General features: G+C 49.0%; 1 protein-coding gene across 8 annotated transcripts in view; it reads right to left on the reverse strand.

Annotated features, from left to right (window-relative positions):
* PHF20 (PHD finger protein 20) overlaps window positions 1-5,065 on the reverse strand; it is a 68,833-nt gene extending 63,768 nt beyond the window's left edge. For 3 of the 8 annotated variants that reach the window (XM_021536648.3, XM_021536655.3, XM_021536647.3), the window contains exon 1: window positions 4,942-5,065. The gene's annotated coding sequence lies outside the window, so the exon portion shown is untranslated. Of the gene's footprint in view, window positions 1-1,290; window positions 1,340-2,042; window positions 2,124-2,752; window positions 2,796-4,941 lie in introns of all 8 variants that reach the window. The other 5 variants (XM_021536652.3, XM_021536649.3, XM_077787061.1 and 2 more) reach the window with 3 other exon arrangements.
* Window positions 5,066-6,000: the final 935 nt, after the last annotated feature.

Below are 6,000 nucleotides of genomic sequence, written 5' to 3' on the forward strand. Positions count from 1 at the left end.
TCAAGTCTGTCCAGAGTCTCAGACAGTTCAAAGCCACAGATCAGTCAGGAGGAAAAAAGATGATCTCAAACTGCTTGAATCAGGTAACCACCTGGAGCACTTCTTGTCCTCCTCCTTTCATTGACATCAATGTCAACGGCCTGGTGTACGACAATGGTGCGTTCCATACAAACTTCAGCCACATGGATTGTTGCGAAAAACTAGAGAAAATTATTACTAGTGCGAATCGACTGAAGAGGAGGGGGCAGTTCTGTGCAAAAGTGGGAGGTGCACTGCTCCATTCCACACCCCTGCCCCCAGGAACCTCTAGTCCAGCCCAGAATGATTGTCAGGCACTGGCACACTGAAAGCAATGCCCCACACCCCATGCCTGCAGCCTCAATCTAGCTCCAGAGGGACTGGATAACCAGAAGTCCCACCTGGGAGGCATAGCCACAGGAGGTCAGAGCAGGTAAAACCTACTGCTTTAAGATGCATATGGTAATTTCACTATCATCCTTGGAGCTGATGATAGCTGAGATTGCACTTGGATCAAAGATAGCAGCTGTATCTTGGTTTTCTCTCTTTTTCACTCCTAACTTCCCCTTCTTGGAAAATAAGGCTGGATGCATAGAGTTTGCTAAATGAAATGCTTTATTCTGATTGCCTGTTTTAAATTTTGCCAAATTCCTGCTCTGCTAAAGTTTGCCAGTTAGGTTTGTTTTTTTAACCTCCTGAGAATATTGCAGCATTTCTCTTGTGTATCCACCTAAGGGAAAAGTAGTACCTTTAAAAAACCTTGGCAAGTGAGCACTAGGGCTCAACATTTATGTGCTCTGGACTTCATGTGGCTTGATAGGGGATTGCTTGTTATTTGAATCCCTATAGATTACCCCCAGCACAGCTAATTCTCTTGGGTAGTGGATACCTTTCTCTGTGGTGGTCCACCTGCTTGCAACCGCTATTACATCATCCTTGAGCGAGTACCCTTCCCTCACACTTGACAGGAGTTACCTCCAGAGGCTAAACATTTGTCCTCTTCCTAATCTCCCAGTCAATGCCTGCATCACAGGACAGGGATCCCAGTTACCTAGCTATGTTACCCCCCAGCACCACACCCATCAGCTGTGCTATCCCAGCTCTGACGTTGCTCTGGGCGTTCCAGCAGCACAGTATACACTTACAGTGGGATGTTGAACCTAAGATTTTATCACCAAGCATCAAAATTAATTTTAGCTATCAGATGAAAAAATTATGACCAAAAATGCAAGGAGCAAATCAGGAAGCACAAAAATTATCTGGTTACAGTACCTGCAGCAGTAACTGGACTTGGGACTTTTGACTCCTAACAGAAATATACCTGTAAAAATATTCATTAAAAAAAAGTCTGAAAAACATTTTTCACAGATAATTTGCAGCACCTGCTACACTGGCTACTTCAAATCCCAGAGGTCACTGCTTTCATCCAGTCAGTATACAGTATTCTGACTCTTAGATCCGGCCTTCTGTTTCACTACTTCCTGCCTTGACAGAACCAAATCTACCCTACTTGTAGATAAAGAGGATATTTTCAAGACATCCATATAAAGGGAAATCTTCAAAGTTATACTGCCATATTATGTCTTTATTTAAGATAATTCATTAAGTAGACAGATCATCTGTGCATATGTCACCCCGTAAGAAGGATGCACCTTGCCTATTTGTTTTAAAACAAAAGGAAGGATTGCACTTCAAGGCTGCTTGCAGACCTGTCCCTCAGCTTAGAGATGAAAGGACAGCAGGAAAAACAAAACCACCATAAGTGCCTATTTCTGCAAGCCTGGTAGCAGCAAAAAAGACAGCTGCAGCATAGGGAAATGACTAATACAAACACATGGGGTCTTAGAGCAAAAAAAGCCATTAGCAAACTACAGTATCGGGAAGAAGCAATTCCACCCTGGTGTACTCACAACCCCTGCTATGCCAACACATGCTTTTAAGACTAACTAAACTTCTGACCCAAACCCTACCAATAGCACAGTCTTTGCACCACTGATGCACAGGTCTAGGCTAAGGATGCTCACCTCTGCATATGGAGCACAGAGGTGTGGAAGATAGTTTCCTTACTCAACAACACTGTGGAAGAAGAGGATATTCTCCAATTCCTTGGGAAAGAAGTACTGAATTTAAGCAGTAGAAAAGTGAGTCAATTCTGAAACTAGTATTTTAACATTAGCAACAAGATCAGGAAAGCTCTTTCGTGCTAACTTCATATTAAAAAACCCAAAACAACCAAACAAAACCAAACCAAACAATCAAGCCCACAAAACAAACAAAAAAAACCCCCGCACAATAAGCAATCACGCTTTCTCTCTTTTCATTAATACAGGCTACCAAGCTAAAGACACGTTTTCTTTTCTAATCAATTTCCTTTTAACTAAGAACTCAATTTCAGGTAGATTTATGAAAAAATAAGGCTGACTGTAGCTGCCTACACTTAAATAAGGCTGGTTGAAAGTTCTCCAGTCCAGTAAAAAGACACACAGACATGTCAACAAACTAACATGCTTCCGAAATGTGTGCTTATATTCCAACATGCATTATTATCCTCAGCCAGTGACCACAGACACAGTATACACCCATGCATGCATAATCATTTAAGCCTGATGTTTGCAGTCACAAAAATACTGGAATGCCAGTAGTTCTGAAAGGTCTTCAGAAATATATAGGCCATGCAGCTATTGGTATTGGGACAGCAAGGACAAACCAAGAGATCCAAGCCACCATTTTTCACCTGAAGAAAGTATTTTCCTGCAGGAAGTACAAGCAAAACAAACCTGTAGGCAAGCAAAAGTATGAAGTATGAAGACAAGGAATTCATTGAAGCAAAAGAAAGAATGATTTACTCAGACATACAATGAACTCATTAGCACTTCACAAGACTTCTCTGTATGATGCACCAGTCCAAAGGACTGTTCTTTTTACTTAAAAGGTAAATTACCCTACTGTATCTATTCAACTAGACAAATATCAAGAGTACAGTTTTAACACTGTATAGACAACAACTCCTTGTAGGACTGAGCAATAAATCCTTCCCCTGTCCCATGTACATTCTTTAGCTCAGTTCACAATGCAAGTGCTCACATGTGGACAGGACAGTAACACGCAGGCAGGAGAGCTAGTGTCAGCCTGTTGAATTACAGCTACAGACAATACCTATCTTCTGCACATGCAGTTATAAATAAAATGTGCGGTTACAGAGAATTCATCATCCTCTACTATTAAATTAGGGGTTGTGTTTTCCTTTCCTGGCCAAGAGGGAGAATTTAAGTCAATATCATTGCCTGGTCATGCAGAAACTGTAAGGGCAATAACAAGTAGTACAGAGAGCTTTGCCAATTAAAGGTATGAATCAATTACATGCTTTTTACATTTCAGACAAGGTAGGACAGTTAGAGGAATTAATACTCCAGCCTCATTCCCAACTTGACCTTAAAATTACAGGCAGACAGATTTTACTCTCAGCCTGCTCAAGTAAAATTTTATTTCTATTGAGGAAACATCCACGAAGTTGTCAGCAAGAGCGTAAACTACTGAACTACTTCACAAGCTGACTTAGCTCAAAAAACATGCAATCATCTAATTCACGTTCCTTTATTACTATGAAAGTTTAGAAGTCACACAAAAACTAAAAGAGAGGATTATACTATGACTCATCTTTGCTTAAGTCTTTTTGCTTGACTTCTTTTAGAAACTGGTTCTGTGAAAGGATCCTTACTCATTATAGAAAATTAAATGAACCCAGGTCAAAAGCATTAGTTGCAGAGATGGTCCATTACTAACTGCTGTACAGACACTTGCAAAAGGTTAATTCAAGTCACTATTGCTTTAGCATTTCATTTAATTCCCTACTGCATACAACACAACAAAATTCTGTAGCCTAGTGATATTTATTTTACTTAACTTGGACTCATAAAATTTCAGGTATCTCTCCTGACTTATTTTTAAGTATTTAGGGTAGAAACAGCCTGGGTCCACAGAAACATCTTTGATTGTTAGTCAATAAAAGACATAAAACGGTCTGTCAAAACTGTACCTGTTTAGATTAACTAAATCCCGGAATGGCTACAGATTACCAACTGGTACAAAAATCCACTTTGCTGGCAAAAAGCCGTATCTGAACACAGACCTGCTAGGAAGAACACCACAGTGTCTCCTAACCGTACGCAATACACAGGTATGACATGAGGCAGCTTTGGGTTTAGTGAAAATATCCACCGCAATTTCTGTTCTTTTAAATGGTTTAAAGGAACAGAATGCAGCGCGATAAAGAAATGCTCTACATCTAATGGGACAGAAAAGGAACAGAAGCCTCCAGCCTCCAGCCGCCGGTACGGAAGCCACGCGGCACATCAGCAGGGCAAGTACCTGCTCTGCGCGGGTTCCCCACTCCCGGGTCACGCACAGCCGCCTCGCCAAGCACCCCGGAATCCAGACCCGCCGGGCCCTGCTCGCCGCCGCACCCGGCTCGCCGGACACAGCCCCGGACCCGTCAAATCCCCGCCTCGGGCCCCGGCACTGCCCCCGCCCTGCGGCCCGTGCCCCGGCTCGGGCCCCGGTACCGCCGCAAGGTCACTCGGCCGTCCCCGCCGGACGGGCCCGTGGCGACTGCGTTCGGCCCGCACAGACTCACCTGCCCGCGCAGCTCGGCGTGCGCGGGCGGCGAGGGGGAGCCACGGACGGGGGAGCGGCCGAGGCCGGCCCGAGCCGCGGGCCTCAGCGCGCCGGGCCGCAGCGAGGCACGAGCGGCCCCGCTCGGCGCCCCGAGGCGGGAGGCGCCGCCCGGCCCGGCCCGGCCCGGCCCTTTGTGAGCGGTGACGCGCCCGCCCGGCCTCCCTCCCCGCATCTCCCCGCCGAGCCGCGGGCTCGCAGCGCGGGACTGGGCAGGCAGCCCGGCCTGCCCGGGCGCCGCCGCGCTCTTACCGAGGGATCTGTACGGGAAAAAGGGGTTAGAATGGAGCCACCCCGCCCGGGCCCGCGGCGCGCCAAGCCCCGCGCCACCAACCGCAGCCGCACAAAATGGCCGCCGCGATGCGGCGCCGCTGGGGGCGGGGGCCGCGAGAGGCCCGCCCACTCCGGCCAGAGGGCGCGCGCAGGGGGCGGGGCCTGGCGGCCCCGGCGAGAGACCCTGAGGGGAGCGGCCCCGGGCGGGCGGTGCTGCCAGGGGAGCTCGGCCCGCAGCGCGGGGAGCTCGGCCCGCAGCGCGGGGAGCTCGGCCCGCAGCGCGGGGAGCTCGGCCCGCAGCGCGGGGAGCTCGGCCCGCAGCGCGGGGAGCTCGGCCCGCAGCGCGGGGAGCTCGGCCCGCAGCGCGGGGAGCTCGGCCCGCAGCGCGGGGAGCTCGGCCCGCAGCGCGGGGAGCTCGGCCCGCAGCGCGGGGAGCTCGGCCCGCAGCGCGGCGCTGCCATCGTGCTCTGCAGGCAGCCCGAGTGCTGCGGTGGCACGACGGTGAAATACTGGCGAGAGTTGGCGGCCTGACCCCTTGAGGCGGGTGTCGGGATGCGGGCGCTCCTGCACACACTCGCCCGCGGCTGTCGCAGCCACCGCCGGCTAGGCTCGGTTCCCTCCGCTGGTGCCCCATGTGCCGGGAAGCGGGTGGGTGCTTATCCGAGGGGGTCGTCACTGTCCCTCAGTCGTGTTCACCTTCTGGTACAGCCAGAAGACTGGGGTCTGCTGTGAATAACAGAATTATTCAGGGGTAAATTAATTTTGTGAAAAACAACTGTTCACTTTGAAAATTTAAAAGGTATATTAAACCTTAACAGGAATAAAACAAAAGGTCTACATAAGGAAAACTTCACAGCGCTGAGAATAGCCCTCAAGAGTACCACATGGCTGGTTCATCTTCAAGATGGATGCTAGGTCTTTTATACTCCTGGGAGGGGGTTTGCATCAGCCAACCCCGGTCCCTCCCCAAGTCTGTCAGACAGCTTTTCTTTGCCGTTTGATGGCGGAGATTGCTTTCTTGTAACTGGATTGGAGGTC

This window comes from Lonchura striata, chromosome 17, assembly GCF_046129695.1.
Source record: "Lonchura striata isolate bLonStr1 chromosome 17, bLonStr1.mat, whole genome shotgun sequence".
Lineage (NCBI taxonomy): Eukaryota > Metazoa > Chordata > Aves > Passeriformes > Estrildidae > Lonchura > Lonchura striata.